The sequence below is a fragment of the Neoarius graeffei genome, chromosome 20 (assembly GCF_027579695.1).
Source record: "Neoarius graeffei isolate fNeoGra1 chromosome 20, fNeoGra1.pri, whole genome shotgun sequence".
Taxonomy (NCBI): Eukaryota; Metazoa; Chordata; class Actinopteri; order Siluriformes; family Ariidae; genus Neoarius; species Neoarius graeffei.
The window spans coordinates 14,378,509-14,402,419 of NC_083588.1; the positions used below are offsets into that span (position 1 = coordinate 14,378,509).

Genomic DNA, 23,911 nt, shown 5'->3' on the forward strand with positions numbered 1-23,911 from the left:
ATCCGCTCTCCACCCCGCCGAGTAGTGCGTAGCGCCTATTGTGGTGTAAACGAGCTGTGTTTTGGAGCGCAGCCACAACCTTTAATTATCGAAGCGGCGCCTTAGGTAAATATCAGATGTGGCGATATCAGAAAGCGCCCGGTGTTTCAGTCCGCCCTGTGGAGTGCACTTCACACACAGCCGGCTTATCATAAACAGAAGCAGCTTTCCCCCCTCCAAATGAAATGCTCTGTAGCTTAATTATGAAAAATAAATGTAAATATATTGTCTTTGAGGCAAAACTAAAGTCTGGATCATGTTTTTGTCTTTCGCGTCATGTTAGTTAGCCGGTCATGCTAGCTACAGTGCTTGTATTGATTAGATCTCTGTTTATATTTACAGAATGCAAACTCCTCAGTATTTTTAACGCAATACTAGTCAAGTACAAAATCAAAAACATTTTTTTAAGTCAATTTCAAACGTCCAGGTCAGGTCAGGTCAGGTGAAAGCCGCGACGCGACGAGCTAATGCTAACTAAAAACATCAATTATATAACTGAAAAGCCTGACAAACTACCCATCATCGCAAAGAAGTTAACCAGTAAATCCTTCCTGCTTTACCGAGCAGCATAACGCTTTCATTTTACACACCTGGTATTTTTATTTTAACATCAATTCAATCCAGAGGTCGAATGTGTCCTTATTAGCCATTAAGAGCTTAAGAAGAAAAAGCCAGAGGAAACTTTAGGTGCTCGATAAGACAAACTTGTGCGTTTTTAAATCAGGAATTTAAATTTAAGAAAAAGACGAGACGAAATATATTTATATTTTTTTTAAATTCCGTATCGAATTTGACTACTCGCGAGCTAAACAAGAGCTTTGCTCATGCTAATGCTAACCAAATGCTGCGCGTGCTGGAGAAAAAGCTTCGATTTATTTTTATGGCTTTGTTGTTGCTTCAAACTCCTCTCGATATTCGACTAAAATCGGGCTTCCAAACAATAATCGGTTTCCTGAAGAAGAAAAACAAAAAAAAAACAAAAACACACACAAGATCCAACCACGGAACATTCAAGCTGGTTATTACAAGCCGAAAAAAATATTTCGCAGCTCTAAGCCGCTTTAATATGATGACGCTTGTGCGCATTTCACACACGACGAAGAAGGGGAGAAAAAAAGCCGTGAAAATGTAATGCAAACCCCAGCTCACCTCGTAAAGTGTTAAAGTGCAGTAGAGAGCAAATGAAAGCAGATGATAAGGCTAGACGAATGTAACGCTTTTGCAGAATCTAGGAGGGGAAACGTTTGTCCTGCTCAGCCGCCATTTCCTTCACTCGCATTGCATCTGTCTGTCACTAACCGAGCGCCGTCCTCCCCCCCCAACAACTCCTTCCCGATGCGCATGCGCTATACAGCAGCGCATGCGCAACGCATATGCCTGAAAAGCGCGCGCGTGCGTGCGTCGAGCCGAGCTGACAGGGTTGTGATCCGAGTACTGAACCAGAGTGGAATAGGATTAAAAATACATAACGAAGAATATTTTTGTTCGAGGTTACCAACAGGCAATAAAAATACACTGATTCTGAAACACAAAAATGAGGCTTCACTTTATCAGTGAAGTTATTCCAATAATATCATAAATAACTATCCATCCATCCATCCATCCATTAGGGCCTCTGCATGCTCTTGCGACAAGGCTTTCGCAGATAGCTTTTCGCAGACAGTTGTAATTTATCGTTGACCGCCACAACGCAAGGGGACGCGAAGTCGCGAAATCGCTAGGAGTAGTTGGTGGGTGTGGTTAGCGGAGTGTTTATCCTCCGGTTACTTATGGCCCTTTTCCACTACCCTTTTTCAGCTCACTTCAGCCCGACACGGCTCGCGTTTCGACTACCTCAGAGCAGCACGACTCAGCTCGCTTCAGCCCTGCTTAGCACCCAAAACTTGCACGGTTTTGGAGTAGGGCTGAAGCGAGCCAAACCGAGCCGAGTGAGGCTGGGGGCGTGAGCAGACACTCCCCTGTGCACTGATTGGTGAGGAGGAGTGTCCTCACATGCCCACACACGCCCCGCGAGCACGCTGGGATCTGTAAACACCGTAAACCCGGAAGAAGAAGAATTACGAATTACGAGAATTTCTGAAGCCTTATGCGCCTCGCCTCATCTATACGCTCTTGCCAGTATCTGTTGGCGTTGTCGGTGACAACAAGCCACAGCACCAAGACCAGCAACACTAACGACTCCATGTCCTATCCGGGTCGTGAGACTACCGCTTAAAAGGTCACTGATGTCACTGTTTGCGCCGCCTAACGACATCACGTGACGTCCACCCACTTTCGCTAACTCCACCCAAAGTGTCCACCCACTTCCAGCCAGCACGGTTCAGCGCGGTTGTAGTCGAAATGCAACTCCAACAGCCCCACTCAGCTCGACTCAGCCCAACTCAGCACGACACGGCTCAGCCCAACTCAGCCGCGTTGGTAGTGGAAAAGCGGCATTATAATGACTAGAACTGGAGTCGTATAGATTTACATACTTCCTCACTTCCTCGATCAACCACTCTTCGTGCTGCTCCATCTTCGCTCGTGTTTTTAAAAATGGCTGTCGTGAAAACAAACCAAACTGGGAAAGTAGGGAAGCAGAAGTGCGTGTACAGCGGATGTAGTGTGGACCAATCAGAGCCCTCTTGTCTGCGAGGCTTCTGCGGTGGTCACAATTTTTGGGAGGTGCACGCAGAGCGTCTGCGAAGGGGGGGGCTACGCAGACACCATCTGCGACGCCGTCTGCAAGGACTGGGTTGTCAGCATAAATTAGCCTTTATCTGTAGCCGCTTATCCTGTTCTCCAGGGTCGCAGGCAAGCTGGAGCCTATCCCAGCTGACTATGGGCGATAGGCGGGGTACACCCTGGACAAGTCGCCAGGTCATCGCAGGGCTGACACATTATCACTACGTTCAGACTGCAACCTGAAACGACCCATATCCGATTTGTTGTGAAATTCGATTTTTTTGTTAGGCCGTTCACATTACCAATTATATGAGACTTGTATGCGATCTCCAATATGAACGGAAAACGACCCAAAAGTGTCCCGCATGCGCAAATTGGCACGTAATAAGCACATCTACGTAATACGTAAACAAAAAAAAGCGCACTCTTCAAGTTTGCAAGTAAAGCATGGAGATGAGGCGAGACCTGGCGATGTGGTTTTTGTGGCGGCGGCGGAACTCTCACAATAATCTGATTAATATGGGCAGCAGACTAATGAGACCGAAGGTGTCAAATTACTGGAAATTTCCAGAACAATCTTATAATCTTGTAATACAGGATGGTTTAAGTTATAAATCAGTTATAGAAACTGTTTTATTTAATCAGGCTAACAGATCAACATCCAGGTCCCTACCAAATCCACCATTGGCTTGATCAATTCTATAAAAGTCTATTTAAATTCTGAAAACTGTACAAATGTTGTTGTTTTCCACTAAAGAGGCGGGATTAGCCAACGCAGAATAGTGACGTTTGTCTCTTCTTGATGACGTGTAGGTCGCATGAATGCAGGCGCATGTGAAAATAACGGATATGCATCGGAATTAGGACCACATATCCAAGCGGCCTGGGTCGCATGTGAAAAAAATCGGATCTGTGTCGTTCAGATTGTCAATAACAAATCGGATACATATGGGCAAAAAAATCGGATATGGGTCGTTTCAGGGTGCAGTCTGAACGTAGTCTTAAACTGGCACGGTGGTGTAGTGGTTAGCACAGTCGCCTCACAGCAAGGGCGAAGGCCTTTTTGTGTGGAGTTTGCATGTTGTCTGCGTGGGTTTCCTCCGGGTGCACCGGTTTCCCCGGCAGTCCAAAGACATGCAGGTTAGGTTAATATGGGACGGCCTTGGGCTGAGGTGCCCTTGGGCAAGACACCTAAAGCCTCGGTCACAACCGGCCGTACGTGCTCCTATGGCCGGTCTACGTGCAAAAAACGCAAGAAACGCACAGAGGGTGCGCGTGAAACGCACGGAGGGCGCGCGTGTGACGTGCTGATTTTCGAGCCGTAGACCGGCCGCAGAGGTTCTTTGTCATGTCAAACAAACTCTACGGGCGCTTACGTTTTTTTCAGGTTGCAAGACAAACTTACGGCCAGGTGCGTCTTTCTCCATGAACAAAAAAAAAGTAGCGATTTGGGAAATGCCAAAAATCGCATGGCCAAAAAATTGTACGTCCGGTTGTGACCTAGGCTTAACTCCCAACTGCTCCCCGGGCGCTGTTAGCACGGCTGCCCGCTGCTCTGGGTATGTGTGTGTGCTCATTGCTCACGTGTGTGTTCACGGCTTCAGATGGGTTAAATGCAGAGAGGAAATTTCACAAGTGTGTAATTAATAAAGTTGTCTTGAAACATTCGTGGGGCTTCTCAATTTTCTCGCAGGAGTCGCAAAGTGTCGCTCCTTCGTCGCTGAAATTTTGAACATGTTCAAAAAATTCGTGCGACAGAATTGCTCTCAAAATAGCCGCAAATGCGTCGCTGGTGTCGCAAAGCTGTCGCGAACCCTTCTCAAGTCAGTTTCCGTGAGGCTTCCTCTACTTCCCTGCCGAGGGAAAGCCGGGCCGCGACAGCCTGTGACTAGTTCGAGACACAACAGTTGCGGTAAAATACGCGAATATCAATTCAGTGTGATTCCAAGTGAAAATTATCGCTAATTCGCATATTTTATCGCAATTGTTGTGTCTCCAACTAGTCGCAGGCTGTCGCAGCCCAGTGAGATACTACCCTTACAGACTTCAGACACAGACAACCATTCACACTCACATTCACACCTACGGTCAATTTGGAGCCACCAATTAACCTAACCGCATGTCTTTGGACTGTGGGGGAAACCGGAGCACCCAGAGGAAACCCACGCAGACACGGGGAGAACATGCAAACTCCACACAGAAAGGCCATCGTCAGCCACTGGGCTCGAACCCAGGACCTTCTTGCTGTGAGGCGACAGTGCTAACCACTACACCACCATGCCGCCCATAATAAATAACTCGATGGAATTAAATTTATTTCAGTGGAATTTATATTCATCTTCGGTAAATGCTTTATCCTGGTCAGGGTGATGACGGATCTCGGGAATACTAGCCGGGAAATAGGAAAAGACTGGATGCCAGTCCATCACTTGGCATCATGCATATACACATTCATACTCTCTTCTACACCAAGGGGCAAGTTCATACAGTATGTTTTTGAGAGGTGGAAGGAAACCCGTTCAGACACAAGGAAAACATGCAGACAAACGGTGGGCGCTGTTAGCATAGCGGCCCACTGCTCCGGGTACGTGTGTGTGCTCATTGCTCACGTGTGTGTGCATGTGTGTGTTCACTGTTTCAGATGGGTTAAATGCAGAGAGGAATTTCACAAGCGTGTGATGAATAAAGTTCTTCTTCTTCTTAAACTTGACGCAGACAGTCACCCTAGCTCAGCGTGAAACAAGGAACCTGGAGCTGTGAGGCAGAAGCGCAACAGGCTGCAGGCGTACCATCCAATTTTATGTTGTGTTCAAAAAGAATAATTAAAAGAATCAGATTTTGGCAACACAGTGTTTTGCCCTCTCAGTTGTTCGAGGTAGCACTGGAACAACTTTGAAAATCAGCTTGATATGTTTCAATTGGTTTGCTCCAATTGCAACTACGGTTTGCTCCGGAGGCCTGCTCAACCACCGACCCCCACTCCTGCATCCAGCCCACAGTGGAAGCGCCACAGGTGGAACATGCAGAAGCAGAAGAGGGGCAAGCGCAGAGGTATCCAGGCTAGGCTAGCGGCTAGCCCTCACCGGCCGGCTATCCCTACCATCATTCTGGCCAACGTACGCTCGCTGGACAACAAGCTGGATTATGTCCGCCTGCTCCGCTCATCTTCTAAGTCTGTGAGTGAGTGTTGTGTCCTCGCGTTTGTGGAAACATGGCTTAACGACAGTGTCCCGGACTGTGCCATTCAGCTAGCCCGGCTAACATGCTACCGGTCAGACAGAGCGCTAGTCGAGGGGGGGAAGACTCGCGGCAGAGGACCCTGTGTTTACATCAGTGATGCCTGGTGCCGCGATGCTGTTGTGGTCTGCAAACACTGCTCACCACTGGTGGAGTTTATAATTATTAAGTGCTGGCCACTCTATCTGCCGAGGGAATTTACAGCCGTATTGCTGGTAGCAATATACATCCCTCCCGGCTCCAATAACAACAGGAGTGAAGCACTGAATGAACTCTATCAGCACATCAGTGAGCAGCAGACAGCCCACCCAGATGCTTTTCTCATCCTGGCTGGGGATTTCAACCATACAAACCCCAAGAGCGTGTTTCCAAAACTCTATGGACATATCAACTTTCCCACACGTGGAAACAATACTCTGGACAATGTTTACACCATGCATAAAGATGCCTACAAAGCCCTCCCCCTCCCCACCTTGGGGCCTCAGATCACTCCACTGTTATGCTAATGCCAGCATACAGGCTGCTGGTCAAAGTCACCAAACCAGCTACAAAGCAGATACATGTGTGGCCAGAGGGGTCCTCAGAGGCACTCCAGGACTGTTTTTCCACCACTGACAGCCCACCCATGTTCAGACAGGCGGCCACCTACAACAACTCCACAGATCTCCAAGAGTACACGGAGACCGTCACTGCCTACATGAGGAAGTGCATGGATGACGTTACGGTCACCAGAACCATCTCCATTCAGGCCAATCAGAAACCATGGCTGACAGGGGAAGTCCACAGGCTCCTGTGGGCTCGGAACGCCGCCTTCAGAGCTGGGGACAAGGTGGGCCTGAGGACAGCGAGGGCCAACCTGTCACGAGGCATCAGGGTGGCCAAGAGACAGTATTCCAGGAACATTGCTGACGATTTCAACGACAGCAGAGACACCAGGATCCTGTGGCGGGGGATTCCAACCATCACAGACTACAAGCCCTCGCTGCAGACCTGTGACAATTCCACGTCTCTGCTGAATCAGTTGAACGACTTCTTTGCTCGCTTTGAGGCAGACAACAGCACCACGACACAGAAGACCCCACCACCTCCCGGCGACCAGCTGTTGACGCTGTCCCCAGACAGTGTGAGGAGAGCTCTCAGGACGACAAATGCACGGAAAGCCCTGGGTCCTGATAACATTCCTGGTCGTGTCCTGAGAGACTGTGCCGAGGAGCTCACAGATGTCTTTACAGACATCTTCAACATCTCGTTGAGCCAGGCTGTTGTCCCCACGTGCCTCAAAGCCACCACCATCATCCCGGTCCCGAAGAAGTCGTCTCCCTCCTGCTTCAATGACTACCGCCCTGTCACACTCACTCCCATCCTCATGAAGTGCTTCGAGTGGCTAGTCATGCGGCATATCAAGTCTGCCCTCCCCCCCCACCCTGGACCTTTTTCAGTTTGCATATCGGTCCAACCGTTCGACTGATGACACCATCTCCACTGCCCTCCACTCAGCTCTCACCCACCTGGAGACAAAAGACTCGTATGTCAGAATGCTGTTCATAGACTTTAGCTCAGCATTCAACACAATCATTCCTCAGCAGCTCATTCATAACCTGGACCAGCTGGGACTCAACACCTCCCTGTGCAACTGGCTGCTGGACTTCCTGACGGGGAGACCACAGGCTGTACGGGTCGGCAGCAACTCCTCCAGCACCATCACATTGAACACGGGGGCCCCCCAAGGATGTGTGCTGAGCCCCCTCCACTTCACTCTGCTGACCCATGACTGCACACCAACATCCAGCTCAAATCTCTTCATTAAGTTTGTGGATGACACGACTGTGGTGGGTCTCATCAACAATGGCGATGAGATGAGACAATCTACAGGAGTGAGGTGAGCCGCTTGGCCATGTGGTGCAAGGACAGCAATCTCCGCCTGAACGTGGAGAAGACGAAGGAGATTGTTGTGGACTTCAGGAGAGCGCACACCCAGCATGCTCCACTATCTATCAACGGTGCTGCAGTGGAGAGGGTGAGCAGCACCAAGTTTCTGGGTGTGCACATCTCTGAAGACCTGTCCTGGAGCAACAACACCGCATCCCTGGCCAAAAAAGCCCAACAGCGTCTGTACTTCCTCCGCAAACTGAGGAGAGCAAGAGTCCCGGCCCCCATCATGCGCACATTCTACAGAGGCACCACAGAGAACATCCTGACCAGCTGCATCACCGTGTGGTACGGCACCTGTACCGTGTCCTGCTGCAAGACTCTGCAGTGCATCGTGAGAGCAGCTGAGAGGATCATTGGTGTCTTTCTCCTTTCTCTAATGGATATCTATAACTCCCGCCTCACCCGCAAAGCCATCAGGATCGCAGGTGACCCCACCCACCCATCTCACAGCCTCTTCAGTCTGCTGCTGTCGGGGAGGAGACTGTGGAGTCTCCAGGCCAAAACCAGCAGGCTCAAGAACAGTTTCTTTCACCAGGCGGTCAGGAGGCTCAACTCCCTCCCTGTTCTGCCCCTCCTCCCCCCTCTGCCCCCTGCCACAGATTCTGCTCGCACACCCCCCTGCCCCCCCTTCAGCATCTGACATGTCACCCTCACAGTTTCCCCCCCCAACACACACACACACATACTCTCAATGTTCATTAACACACTGAACTCAGGGACTGCACATTTCACTTTACCTCGCTCATTTGCACTATTCCGCACTACCTCACCTTATCGTTTATACTGGTTATTTCATGTTTACCTGCTATACCTCAAGTGCCCTTGACTGTTTATTTGCTCCAATTTATGTGTGTGTGTGTGTGTGTGTGTATATATGAGTGTTTAGTCTATGTCTAGTTCTTATCTAGAGTGTTGATACTGTTTATATTGTTTATTTCAATTATTCTATTTTTATTTATTGTATTGCCTGTTTGTACCGTGGGTCAGAGAGGACTGAAATTTCATCTGTGCTGTATGTCGAGCATGTACAGCATATTTGGCAATAAAGTTGACTTGACTTGTGTTATTTTCGAAACGAATTTCGTATTTAAAGCATTACAACGAGAGTTAATAATAGATACAAAATATGGATTCATTTCGACAATTTCAAACAAAGTGTAAAGACTTATTCATTCATCCTCTCCACCATTTATCCATTGCATGCGAGTTGGAATCAATCCCAGCTGACAATCTATCACAAGACTAACACAGAAAGCCAGACAGCCATTCACACTCACATTCACACCTATGGGCAATTTAGAGTAGCCAGTTGACCTAATCCACATGTCTTTGGACTGTGGGAGGAAACCCACGCAGACATGAGGAGAATACGCAACCCCCACACAGAAAGGCCCCAGTCAACCAGCAAGTTCAATCCCAGAACACGCTTGCTGTGAGGCGATGGTGTTACCAACTGCACCGTCATCCCGTCCACATAAAGACTCGAATGGACAAAATCCAAGACACATCGGCACAGAAATCATTTCATAGCAAAGCTTCAAAAAGAAAATAAAAGCATCAACAAATTTGACTTACTTTGAGCTTAATCAGTGAGCTAAGAGATGCTTGGTGTCCAAAGTACTTCTTTAGTGTCTGGCTACCTATGTTAGTGTCAAAAGTTCATCTGCCTCTGAGCTATCTCCAACTGTTAGTATGTTTGGTTTGCACTGACCTTGATAGTCATTATAAAATACAGGGCTGTCAAATGAAATGCAGCTTTATTGGATCTTCAGTTACACACACACACACACACACACACACACACACACACACACACACACACACACAAGTACAATATTAATAAGCGTTATCATTATATTACCTGTGATTCAGACCAAGGTTACTGGGACTAAAGGAAATCTGTTTACACAACTCTCATGTTGCTAATACAGTCGAGGTAGGTAATATAATACAGCATGGACAACAATAAACAAGAAAACTAAAGACTTCAAAAGGCTGCCTTGTATAGTTAGAAGAAGAAGAACAAGAAGGAAGGAGGCAAATAGAAAGCTCACACATAGCTATTGCTGGGTTTCAGTCACGTGACTTTTCTTAGCCGTGTTGCAGAAAGTGAAATAGCTGGTGGTCTAAACGGCTGCCGTAGCGCAAACAACTCAAGATAATTTATCACAGAATGCTCATAATCTAGAAACCACTATTCGCTTTAGATATCTTCAGAAGATTGCTATGTGCAATGGAATCGACCCCTACAGTCTGGGGAAAAAAGGATTTGTCATACGATCTCGAAAACTACCCTTCAGTCGAGTTCCGCGACATCTCAAACCATCTGGTGTTGCAGAAATCCTTCTACACCGCAAAACAGATGAAAGCGTGGAAGAGTACGGAGGCTTGCTACTTTTTTGTATGTGGCTGGGTGAAGGACCTCGGTATCGAGTCGCTGCCAAATGAATCCTGTATTGTTTTTGCCCATGTAAGTATGTTTTTTTCAGCTTTTCGTTTGCGTCTTTACAACAAAGCGCTGCAAGTTGAAGTGTAAACAAACAACAGTTCGCTTGATTCTCACTTGTGTTGGCTCTTATCTCTCAGGTAAATCATTCACAAAGATCATCAGAAACCCCTTTAAAGACCTGGAGCTTAGGCCAAGTTTACATTAGACCGTATCTGTCTCGTTTTCTTCGCGGATGCACTGTCCGTTTACATTAAAACGCCTGGAAACGCCGGGAAACGGGAATCCGCCAGGGTCCACGTATTCAATCTAGATCGTGTCTGGTCCGGTGCTGTGTAAACATTGAGAATACGCAGATACGCTGTGCTGAGCTCTAGCTGGCGTCGTCATTGGACAACGTCACTGTGACATCCACCTTCCTGATTCGCTGGCGTTGGTCATGTGACGCGACTGCTGAAAAACGGCGCGGACTTCCGCCTTGTATCACCTTTCATTAAAGAGTATAAAAGTATGAAAATACTGCAAATACTGATGCAAATACTGCCCATTGTGTAGTTATGATTGTCTTTAGGCTTGCCATCCTTCCACTTGCAAGTGGTAAGTGATATGCGCTGGGATCACACACACAGCGGCTCAGTCCCGAATCACTGCTTGTGCACTTCACTCGCGCACTCTGTGAGCTGCGCAGGGCCGGAGTGCGCACCCTCCAGAGGGCACTCGCTGTTCAGGGCGGAGTGATTTGGAGCGCAGGATGCCTGCGGAGCCGAGCGTATCCGTGTATTGGTATTGCTGTGTGCACGCGAATCGTGTATTGGCGTTGCTGTGTGCACACTAATTGTTTTAAAAACGTTAATCTGATGATCCGCTGATACGGTCTAATGTAAACCCCACCTTAGTTAAACAAGTCAGAGAAGTGATCACGGCGCATTGTAACTGTACGGCTGGGGAAGAATTTTGTCGCGACCTTCATGCATATGGACTTTGTGAGGAGCAAACAAAGAAACAGCTGGGGACTTTAGCGCTTCGTGACAAAAAAAAGTACCGTAAAATAACCACATATAGCAGGAAAAGTACGTAGCTGAGAGGGAAATGTAAAAAAAATTTCATGAAGTGATCGCTGCAAACTCGAGCGTGCTTCGACTCAGCTCCCTTCGATTTCAGCGAGAGGTTCAAAAACCACCTTTCTCGACGTCTTTTTGTGAAATCCTGTGTTCGTTCACCCTTTTTTATTAGTTCATGGGGACCCTGAAGAAACTTTCATCGGTTTCACGGTTTGATCGATTCGAACAACCTAAAACAACACAAGCGTCAGGCATTTTTCATGCGAGCAATGCACCTTCTTCATACAAACGCTTTGTTGACTGAGCTTTGGTAGACCACCAGCTAAAGTTTTGAATAACTCATGAGGCGGATGTGACGTCACGTGAAACCCAGAATAAAGGGAAATAACAGGAAAGGGAGCAAACTAGCTGCAAAAAATGGTGGACTTGATGGCAGACTTGTTGATGGACCATCAAGTCCACCATCAACACCTTCACCCCTCCCTCGACTTCCTAATGGCTCACCATTGTCAACTGATACCATTACCCTCCCCTCCTCCCCTCACTGTCTCCTGGAGCAAAGGTCCTGGACAAACTGACACCCCCACTCCTCCCCCACCGGAAACCTCCACGATGAGTTTCACTGCTGACCATGTGAGAGGACAGCTGAAGCGTCTCCATTCACGCAAGGCCCTGATGGTATCAGCCCCAGGGTGCTCAAAGTCTGTGTCACATTCAAAGCTGTTCCCCCAGCTGCATCATGTCTTCAAAGTGAGCCAAAGACTTCAGAAAGTCCCCATGATGCGGAAGACGTTATGCTTCGTCCCAGTGCCAAAGATACCATGCCCAAGTGGCTCCAAGGACTGGCTCCCGGTGGCTTTGACGTCTCACGTAACGAAGACCCTGGAGAGACTCGTTCTGGCCTTGTTCTGCTCAGGGCCATGGTCGGACCATTCTTCGACCCTCTCCAGTTCGTCTACCAGCCCCGACTTGGAGTTGAGGATGCTGTACTGCGCCTAATCTTATACCGTGCCTACTCCTACCTGGGCAAACCGGTAAGCACCGTGAGGGTAATATTTTTCTCTGCGATGAGAGTTTGACAGCAATCAGTCAATCAGTAGATGAATGAATGTGGAAACTCTCGTGTCACAGATTGGCTAGGGACTGTCAGTCAGTGTAAGCACTGTTAGGTGCTAAACAAAAATATCTAAATGCATAGCTAGCCGGGTCGTTAACAATGATTCGTCTATAAAATGAAGCATGGAACAAGATAGCATGATGTGAAAAAGCTATCGGCAATCGCTAGACTTTACCTACATAACCTAGTTTCCAACTTCAACATCAGTAGGGTCTTTAGGATGACGACTGGGAGCACCATAGTGGTCATGTAAACAACTAGAGTTGTTGCCAGGGCAAAGGACTGACCGTGTCCTCAGCTTCTACAGATAGAAAGGTAGAGATAGAAAAAAACCCCATTAATATTAACATAAACAAAATCATTTACATCATTTATAACACACACAATGAGGCCAAAGAGAAACTCAAGAGCAGATATGTGAGGTCATCCTTCATTCAGCTGGACATGCACAGAAGTGTGTCTGGTATTTTTTTTTCTCGTGAGAGCCAAGTACAAAAACACCAGACAAAAACAGAAACGCATTAGCAACAATGTAGAGAGCGCATACAGGAATCTGCCTACGTGTTCGGTTTTCACACAAAGTGAATACACGCAGTGGAAAAATAGCACTGCACCGTTAACTGCAGGTCATTGTTCTTCAGTGCAGCCACACACACACACACACACAGAGAACATCCTGACGTTTAACTGTGGGAGTGTTAATTCCAATATTATTGTCTGATCCTTGCAGGTTTTAAATGCCTTTAGAGAGCGAACTCTTCAATGTAACTATTTTATAATCCTTAAAGAGGTGGCTTATTAAAGTACGTTAATAACAACCTCGATTAATAATGTATTTAATCAGAACTGTTTTGATTTGTTTTAAACCTGTAAAAAAATCAAAACATTTCCATGTGTTTCCCATTCGAATTCAGACTCGTGAGCGAATTCTGATTCCGATTTAGATTCTAATTCAGACTGTGATTCTCAGTTCCCAGTTCAGATTTAGATTTAGATTCAGACGGGAATTCAAATTCTCATTTAGATTGTAATTCAGATTCATGTTCTAAGTTGATTCAGATGTAGGTGCTAATTCAGATTCCAATTTAGATTGTGATTCAGTTTCAGGTCCCAGTTCAGATTTCAATTAGACAATAATTCTGATTCTGATTGAGATTCTAATTCAGACCGTGATTCAGTTTCAGTTCCCAGTTCAGATTTAGATTTAGATTCAGACGGGAATTCAAATTCTCATTTAGATTGTAATTCAGATTCACGTTCTAAGTTGATTCAGATGTAGGTGCTAATTCAGATTCCAATTTAGATTGTAATTCAGATTGTGATTCAGTTTCAGGTCCCAGTTCAGATTGCAATTTAGATTCAGACAGTAATTCTGATTCTGATTGAGATTCTAATTCAGACCATGATTCAGTTTCAGTTCCCAGTTCAGATTTAGATTTAGATTCAGACGGGAATTCAAATTCTCATTTAGATTGTAATTCAGATTCACGTTCTAAGTTGATTCAGATGCAGGTGCTAATTCAGATTCCAATTTAGATTGTAATTCAGACCGTGATTCAGTTTCAGTTCCCAGTTCAGATTCAGATTCTTGTTTAGATTATAATTCAGATTCAAGTTCTAATTTGATTCAGATACAGGTACTAATTTCGATTCTGATTAGGTTCGAATTCAGATTGTGATTCAGATTCAAGTTCAAATAAAGATTCTGATAGAGTTTCAGGTGATAATTCAGATTTGATGTCAATTCTAATTCAGATTGTGAATCAGTTTCAGGTCCCAGTTCAGATTTAGATTTAGATTCAGATGGTAATTCAGATTCAAGTTCTAATTTGATTCAGATGTGGGTACTAATTTGAGAAAAATTGTTTTTAAACATTTCAGTAATTTTCTCACACTTTACTTGACAAACTGAAGATCTTTGGCCCCTCTTGCTCCTCAAAGACTGGGCCTTTCATGGATATTGCTTTTGTATCTAATCATGATTACAATTACTTGTTCACATCACCTGCCTAAAAATCAGATTATTATTTAATTGTTTTACCTCATTACTGGCCCAAAATTGCCCCCATCCCAACTTTTTTTGGAATGTGTTGCAGAACTTTAACACAGGAATGGATGTATATTCACAAATGAAATGAAGTCGACCAGACAAATACGAAATATCTTGGTTTTGTACTTGTCTGCAATGAAATACAAGTCAAAGCAAAATTGGAAATCACTGCCTTCTTTTATTTGCATTTTCCAAACCATCCCAGGCAGCACGGTGGTGTAGTGGTTAGCACTGTCGCCTCACAGCAAGAAGGTTCTGGGTGTGAGCCCAGTGGTTGACGTGGGCCTTTCTGTGTGGAGTTTGCATGTTCTCCCCGTGTCTGTGTGGGTTTCCTCCGGGTACTCCGGTTTCCCCCACGGTTCAAAGTCATGGAGGTTAAGCTAATTGGTGGCTCTAAATTGACCGTAGGTGTGAATGTGAGTGTGAATGGTTGTTTGTCTCGATGTGTCAGCCCTGCGACGATCTGGTGACTTGTCCAGGGTGTACCCCGCCTCTCGGCCATAGTCAGCTGGGATAGGCTCCAGCTTGCCTGTGACCCTGAACAGGATAAGTGGTTACGGATAATGGATGGATGGATGGATGGATACCATCCCAACTTTTTCCGATTTGGAGTTGTACATTTTTCAGTGGATGGTAAGTTAATATCTTGTAATTTTAGTTGTTTTAGGTTGTATAATACGTCCGAAGAAAAATGTAATATTCCCAATGCCCTCATGTTTTCATGATGCCTTTGCGTATTCTTACATTATATTACCCATTTGTCAGCTTGCTAAATTGTTAATTTTAGCCTCTGTGGCTTCTCAACTCTGTTGCTCAGCAGCGGCGTTCTCACCAAGACTTAACACTTCAACACCAAGCATTTCATGTAGATGATTTTCCATGTCGTAATCACAAGTTAATGAGTTCCATTTGAAGGCAACAATAACCTGATTAAAATTCTGATTTAGACTGACTTTGCTCATGTGTGTATGTTTAAATTTAATTGTATATATGAAGGTAATTCGTATTAATATACATTATCAATTGAAAAATTAGAAACCAAACGTTGTTTTTGGTATCACTTCAGAGGAGATAGGTTAACGTGTGTGTGTGTGTGAGAGAGAGAGAGAGAGAGAGAGAAACCAGACGTTCATTTGTCATGCAAAGTCATTTGTTCTCAGTCTCGAGACACACAAAGGATTCTTGCACGTTCCCAGGACCCTGTCTCTCTCTCTCTGCACTCACCAACCTGACCTCTGTCCCTCTACACACACACACACACACACACACACACACACACACACCCCAAGCATCAATATTCAGGTCTCATGCAAAATTTATTCTGACTTCGACAGCATTCAGTCTGGTGTTTCTCTCTCATCTGCAGTGAAACCCGAACAAACAGAGGTGTTCAAGTTTGTCAGTTTAAAACAACAACCAAGGAGTATTTATTTTTCATTCTCTCGATGATTTCTTCCATTTTATTTGTTAAAGTGCTCTGTTCTAACATGTTCATCTCGATACATATATGTGTATATAATGTATATATGTGTATTTACAGTATCAGTCAAAAGTTTGTACACCCTGACTCAGTCATAGGTTTTTCTGTATTTTGACTGTTTTCTACATTATAGAACAATACTGAAGACATCAAAACTATAAAATAACATGGAACAGCAAGAAGGTCCTGGGTTCGAGCCCAGCGGCCGGCGAGGGCCTTTCTGTGCGGAGTTTGCATGTCCTTCCTGTGTCTGCGTGGGTTTCCTCCGGGTGCTCCGGTTTCCCCCACAGTCCAAAGACATGCAGGTTAGGTTAATTGGTGGCTCTAAATTGACCGTAGGTGTGAATGTGAGTGTGAACGGTTGTTTGTCTCGATGTGTCAGCCCTGCGATGATCTGCCGACTTGTCCAGGGTGTACCCCGCCTCTCGGCCATAGTCAGCTGGGATAGGCTTTAACTTGCCCATGACCCTGCACAGGATAAGCGGTTGCGGATAATGGATGGATGGATGGATGGATGGAAAGTAACCAGTGTTTACCTTGATGACCCTTTCCACACTGTTGGTATTATCTTAACCAACTTCATGAGGTAGTCACCTGGAATGCTTTTCAGTTAACAGGTGCGTCTCGCCAAAAGTTAATTAGTGCAATTTCTTGCCTTCTTCATGCGTTTGAGATCAAACAGTAAATAGTAAATAAGAAAAATGCGAGTTGTCAACAAATCCTATAATTTGGTTCATGAAACGCGCTTACAAAATATTTTCACTGTGAATATTTATTGTGTAATGGTGCAAAGTGAGAGAGAGAGAGAGAGAGAGAGAGAGAGAGAGAGAGAGAAAGAGAAAATAGCCCTTAGGGCAGAGTCAATCCCGCCAACAAAAATAGGGAAAAAAAGGAGCAATCTCACCTCTTCAGATGATGGTTTAAGTCCTACAATACATTCCTCAAAAAGGGCGTAGAAGAGCAAATTAATCCATCAATGTGTAGCATTCAATTTATTCCGGACCATTAAAGACGCCGCCTTCCGCGTAGAATCATACGTCATCCTCGCCGCCATATTGGATAGGTCAAAGCAGAGAATAAAGATTCATGTGCTGCGTTTAACTGTACCAACAGGTTTACCGTCCAAACAAGATCATATGGGATTACCTTTCACAGGTGAGACTGGAAAAATACTTTTCATTGTATTTGGTCATTATAACGTAATTTTACGAACAGATTTTTCTGACTTTGTGGCTAATATGAAGTCTCGCGCATAATAGTTTAAGCGCATGCGTCCTTACTTCTTCTATTGTTCTGGTGTCTCCGAAGGGACCGTCTTACAGCGCCCCTAGAGGTGTGGCATGTGTATTGCATCGTTTTCAGCAAGCGTTGCGTTGCCATATGGACCTGATATTTTACTGATCGTTGCCCATTTGGACGCGATATATTTTTAAATAACATCTCGTTGCCGTTGTCGTGTGGATGTAGCCTAAGGAAAGTGAAACGACATCCGTCATTACTTTAAGACATGAAGTGTCTTTTAATTAATAAAAATAAAGAAATAATTGGGATTTTAATATGTCCCTGAAAAAAAGTGCTTACGAGACGCTGGCTGCTTCCTGAACCTTCCTGAACCCCCAGGCGGCATGGTGGTGTAGTGGTTAGCACAGTTGCCTCACAGCAAGAAGGTTCTGGGTTCGAGCCCCGTGGCCGGCGAGGGCCTTTCTGTGCGGAGTTTGCATGTTCTCCCCATGTCTGTGTGGGTTTCCTCCGGGTGCTCCGGTTTCCCCCACAGTCCAAAGACATGCGGTTAGGTTAATATGGGACGGCCTTGGGCTGAGGTGCCCTTGAGCGAGGCACCGAACTCCCAACTGCTCCCCGGGCGCTGTTAGCATGGCTGCCAGCTGCTCTGGGTATCTGTGTGTGCTCATTGCGCATGTGTGTGTTCACTGCTTCAGATGGGTTAAATGCAGAGAGGAAATTTCACAAGTGCGTGATGAATAAAGTTGTGTTTTCTTTCTTTCAGTACAAGAATGGATAAATATAGTAAATGAGATTTATAATATGGAAAGGATCACTTTCTCTCTCTGTCTCAAGAAAATTGTGTTTATTAAGTTATGGACTAAGTAGGTCATATATGTCAAACCCATCCGACCAGATTTTGTGGAGGCGTCAAGTGAATGATTATGTAAAGCTCTTGTTTTCCTGCAACTTTAACTTTACTTTATATGCACGTGTGTTGAACCCCTTCTCATCTCATCTCATCTCATCTCATCTCATCTCATCTCATTATCTCTAGCCGCTTTATCCTGTTCTACAGGGTCGCAGGCAAGCTGGAGCCTATCCCAGCTGACTACGGGCGAAAGGCGGGGTACACCCTGGACAAGTCGCCAGGTCATCACAGGGCTGACACATAGACACACACAACCATTCACACTCACATTCACACCTACGGTCAATTTAGAGTCACCAGTTAACCTAACCTGCATGTCTTTGGACTGTGGGGGAAACCGGAGCACCCAGAGGAAACCCACGCAGACACGGGGAGAACATGCAAACTCCGCACAGAAAGGCCCTCGCCGGCCACGGGGCTCGAACCCGGACCTTCTTGCTGTGAGGCGACAGCGCTAACCACTACACCACCGTGCTGCCCTGAACCCCTTCTTATCTTTCAAATTTGTAATTTTATTTAATTTCCTTTTCTCGAACCTCTCCTGGACTTACCCATCACTCTCTCTATTATCTTGATGCAAACACTTGATCTCTCCCAAACTGTATAAAGTTCATAAATCCTGAAAATGTATGGATGTATTACAGTCTGCAATCCCAAAATAAAAAATAAAATAAAGAAATAACATTGAATTTGAAGGTCTGTCCAAACTTTTTATTGGTACTGTACATCCCAGTTCCAGACCTGCATGCAATCCGAACATATAGCCACACGCATGCCTACTTCTACACCTAAACCTCCACCAACTCCAACAAACATACCCACTCCTACAACAGACTGAACCCTACAACACGCTGACCTGACTCCACAAGCGCTCCTGAATTCACAATTACACCCACTCCTGCACACACTCTCACACACACAGCCCTGTGGCCAGTGGTGGCTCAGTGGTTAAGGCTCTCGTTACTGATCTGAAGGTCAGAGGTTCTGGCCCCAGTACCACCAAGCTGCCACCGTTGGGCCCTTGAGCAAAGCCCAACTGGGGTGCTGTATCGCGGCTGACCCTGCGCTCTGACCTGAACTTCTTAACAAGCTGGGATATGTGAGGAAAAGAATTTCACAATGCTATAATGTATAAATGACAAATAAAGGCTTGTTCTCCTTCCTCTTTCACAAGTGTGCCTTGTAAAAAGTTAATTGCTGCAATTTCTTGCCTTCTTAATGCGTTTGAGATCAAATCGTCAATATTAAAGAATAAAAGAGCAGTAAATAGCCCGATTCCACAACTGTAGTAATCCATATTATGTCAAGAACCGCTCAGCTAAATAAAGAGAAACGGTATCCATCATTACTTGAAGACATGAAGTGTATTTTAATTTGTTAAAAATAAAGAAAAACATTGAATTCGAAGCTGTGTCGAAATTTTTGTCTGATGCTGTATACAAACAAATTATTAAGCTTGCACAGTATGAAATATGTATTGATAAATGTGCTGATAAATGATGTGTGTCACCTTTTGCTTCTCAGTGTCAGCATAGAGGACAATTTACAGTTTTCCACGTCTGTCCCCTGCTTTATTTGTTCCTGACATTGCCTTTCATTCTAGTTGCTCTCTCTCTCTCTCTCTCTCTCTCTCTCTTTGAACCCCCTCTCTCTCCATCGGATTGCCAGCTGTGAAATGGATTTGTTGAGGCTGAACGACATGCAACATCCACTCAATTACTCGTCTGATCATCCACACACACACACACACACACACACACACACACACACACACACACACACACACACACACACACACACACACGCCATCCAGATGACATACACAGGCCGAATACACACTCCATCAACTAAAAATACTATACACCATTTCAGCTCTTCTCCATTCTATTGTTTTTATTTCTTTGATTTTGTGATGAGTGTTTGTATTCGGATAATATGTCCACACCCTGTCCACACAGCAACGGATTCAGGTGACTCCGATACAATTGCTTATCGTTTAGGCCTGGCGTCCACACGGCACCGGCGTTTTGGGTGCCCAAAACACAATCTTTTTGAGAATGGGTTCCAGAGTGGAAAGATCTGGCAACGTTGCCGTTGCGAAGTCGTCTGGATGAGTAGAACGGATTTGTTTACGATGACGTCACAACCACATGACTGTCAGTGCTTCACGCCGGGTAGAAGTGTAACAAACTCGATGCGAGTTGTCAACAAATCCTATAATTTGGTTCATGAAACGCGCTTACAAGATATTTTCACTGTGAATATTTATTGTGTAATGGTACAAAGTGAGAGAGAGAGAGAGAGAAAATAGCCCTTAGGGCAGAGTCAATCCCGCCAGCAAAAATAGGGAAAAAAAGGAGCGATCTCACCTCTTCAGATGTTGGTTTAAGTCCTACAATACATTCCTCAAAAAGGGCGTAGAAGAACAAATTAATCCATCAACGTGTAGCATTCAATTTATTCCGGACCATTAAAGACGCTGCCTTCCGCGTAGAATCATACGTCATCCTCGCCGCCATATTGGATGGGTCAAAGCGGAGAATAAAGATGCCTCATTCATGTGCTGCGTTTAACTGTACCAACAGGTTTGCCGTCCAAACGAGATCACATGGGATTACCTTTCACAGGTGAGACTGGAAAAATACTTTTCATTGTATTTGGTCATTATAACGTAATTTTACGAACAGATTTTCCTGACTTTGTGGCTAATATGAAGTCTCGCGCATAATAGTTTATGCGCATGCGTCCTTACTACTTCTATTGTTCTGGTGTCTCCAAAGGGACCGTCTTACAGCGCCCCTAGAGGTGTGGCATGTGTATTGCACCATTTTCAGCAAGCGTTGCATTGCCATATGGACCTGATATTTTACTGATCATTGCCCATTTGGACGCGATATATTTTTAAATAACATCTCGTTGCCGTTGTCGTGTGGATGTAGCCTAAAACCCATTCTATTATACATTATAATTATACTGGAAAGAACAAGTGATAATAATAATAGGAATAAAAATAAGCAAGAATAAAACACGACAGGCTGTGCTGTTATAGGAAAAGACTCAGTGGCTGGGTGGTATGATGTCTGAAGTTGATTCTACTGTATTTCATCAAACAGGACGTCCCCTAAAGTGTTTTATTCGTCTTATACCACAGCAGTTTTCCCCAGGCGAATTTTTGCTTGTTTGTTAACAGCCGACATCCAATTATAACGAACATCATGAAATATCTGTGAAACACGTTATGATTTCATATTATCGCAGTTATCAATAATCGTTCAGTCATCAGCCTCGTTTTCTTTCTCTTCAAGTTAATAACACAACAATACCACAGAGAAACAACAAAACACAATGTCCTCTGTCCCGAAGACTTTCCAGGGTCGCAAAACCTAGGGGAACAGATTTACCTTTGATCGATACAAACCACTGACACTGGAGACTCCTTCCATAAGTGGCAAATAAACATCTCTTTCTCAAAAAGCTTCACCATATCCATGATTACACATGCTTTGTAAAGCATCTGTTACTATGGAAACAGTAATGTATTCGAACAAGAAGAAACATTTATTCGTCGCATGCACACTTCAAGCATAGTGAAATTCGTCCTCTGCATTTAACCCATCTGAAGCAGTGAACATACGCGCACACACCCAGAGCAGCGGGCAGCTATACTACAGCGCCCGGGGAGCAGTCAGGGGTTAGGTACCTTGCTCAAGGGCACTTCAGCCCAAGGCCGCCCCACATTAACCTAACCGCATGTCTTTGAACTGTGGGGGAAACCAGAGCACCCGGAGGAAACCCACGCAGACACGGGGAGAACATGCAAACTCCACACAGAAAGGCCCCTGCCGGCCGCTGGGCTCGAACCCGGAACCTTCTTGCTGTGAGGCAACCGTGCTAACCACTTACACCACCGTCCCGCCTGAACTAGTGTATTAATATAAACATGGCATTTAACTTCCAGCTCGCATTACTGTCAGAGCTGATGTTAGAGAAAATTAAATCAACATTATTTAAATTCCAGCTGCCACGTGATGTCATAATATGTATTCATTCAGGTGGCCAATCAGCAGCTTTGTTTGAACTCACATTCACGCTTTCTTTCAGTCTTTCTTCGTCGTTCTTTTATCTCATCACCTTCACCTCAGATTAGGAAATGTGTAGATATTTTTAGCTGTTCCTTTTTACATGGTTGTCAGTTTCAAATAATAATAATAATAATAATAATAAAAATTAATAAATTACAATTAAAATTAAAACAAATTGCAAGTTTTCAAGCTACCTGTCTCATTTATTTAGACTTTTCAGCAAAATATGCAAATACTGGCCAAAATGCCATGCTCACATCAGGCTTATTGTCATTCATACAATACCAGTCAAAAGTTTGGACACACCTTCTAATTTAGTGGTTTTGCTTTATATTTATGAATTAAAAGACACTTCATGTGTTCAAGTAAACATGAATGTCGTTTCTCTTTACTTAATTGAGTGGATTGTGACATAATATGGATTCGTACAGTTGTCAAATAGGGCTATTTATCCATCCGTTATCTGTAGTCGCTTATCCTGTCCTAGAGGGTCGCAGGCAAGCTGGAGCCTATCCCAACTGACTATGGGCGAGAGGCGGGGTACACCCTGGACAAGTCGCCAGGTTATCGCAGGGCTGACACACAGACACAGACAACCGTTCACACTCACATTCACACCTACGGTCAATTTAGAGCCACCAGTTAACCTAACCTGCATGTCTTTGGACTGTGGGGGAAACCGGAGCACCCGGAGGAAACCCACGCGGACACGGGGAGAACATGCAAACTCCACACAGAAAGGCCCTCACCGGCCGCTGGGCTCGAATCCAGGACCTTCTTGCTGTGAGGCGACAGTGCTAACCACTACACCACCGTGCCACCCCAGGGCTATTTACTGTATTTTTATTATTTACTATTTACTGTTTGATCAGCTCAAACACATTAACAAGGTAAGAAATTGCACGAATTAACTTTTCACAAGTCACCCCTGTTAATTGAAAAGCATTCCAGGTGGCTACCTCATGAAGCAGGTTAAGATAATGCCAATAGTGTGCTATCAAGGTAAACGGTGGCTGCATTGAAGAATCTCAAACATGAAAACATATTTTGTTTCATATAATTCCATAATAAGGGCGGCACGGTGGTGTAGTGGTTAGCACTGTCGCCTCACAGCAAGAAGGTCCTGGATTCGAGCCCAGCGGCCGACGAGAGCCTTTCTGTGCGGAGTTTGCATGTTCTCCCCGTGTCCGCGTGAGTTTCCTCCGGGTGCTCCGGTTTCCCCCACAGTCCAAAGACATGCAGGTTAGGTTAACTGGTGACTCTAAATTGATCGTAGGTGTGAATGGTTGTCTGTGTCTATGTGTCAGCCCTGTGATGACCTGGCGACTTGTCCAGGGTGTACCCCGCCTTTCGCCCGTAGTCAGCTGGGATAGGCTCCAGCTTGCCTGCGACCCTGTAGAACAGGATAAAGCGGCTAGAGATAATGAGATCAGATGAGATAATTCCATAATAATACTTATAATTCGAAAGATGTTCCATATGTAATTTCATAGTTTTGATGTTTTCAGTATTGTTCTTCGATGTAGAAAATAGTCAAAATCCAGAAAAACCTCTGAATGAGTAGGTGTGTCCAAACTTTTGACTGGTACTATATGTACGATATGCAGTTTATGTTTGAAGAAACTTTATGAATGATATCATGATCCTGCCA

General features: G+C 45.0%; 1 protein-coding gene across 2 annotated transcripts in view; it reads right to left on the reverse strand.

The window, feature by feature from the left end:
* LOC132868422 (trinucleotide repeat-containing gene 6A protein-like) overlaps positions 1–1,313 on the reverse strand; it is a 114,774-nt gene extending 113,461 nt beyond the window's left edge. For both annotated transcript variants that reach the window (XM_060901294.1, XM_060901293.1), the window contains exon 1: positions 1,189–1,313. The gene's annotated coding sequence lies outside the window, so the exon portion shown is untranslated. The remainder of the gene's footprint in view (positions 1–1,188) is intronic.
* Between the last annotated feature and the right edge of the window lie 22,598 nt (positions 1,314–23,911).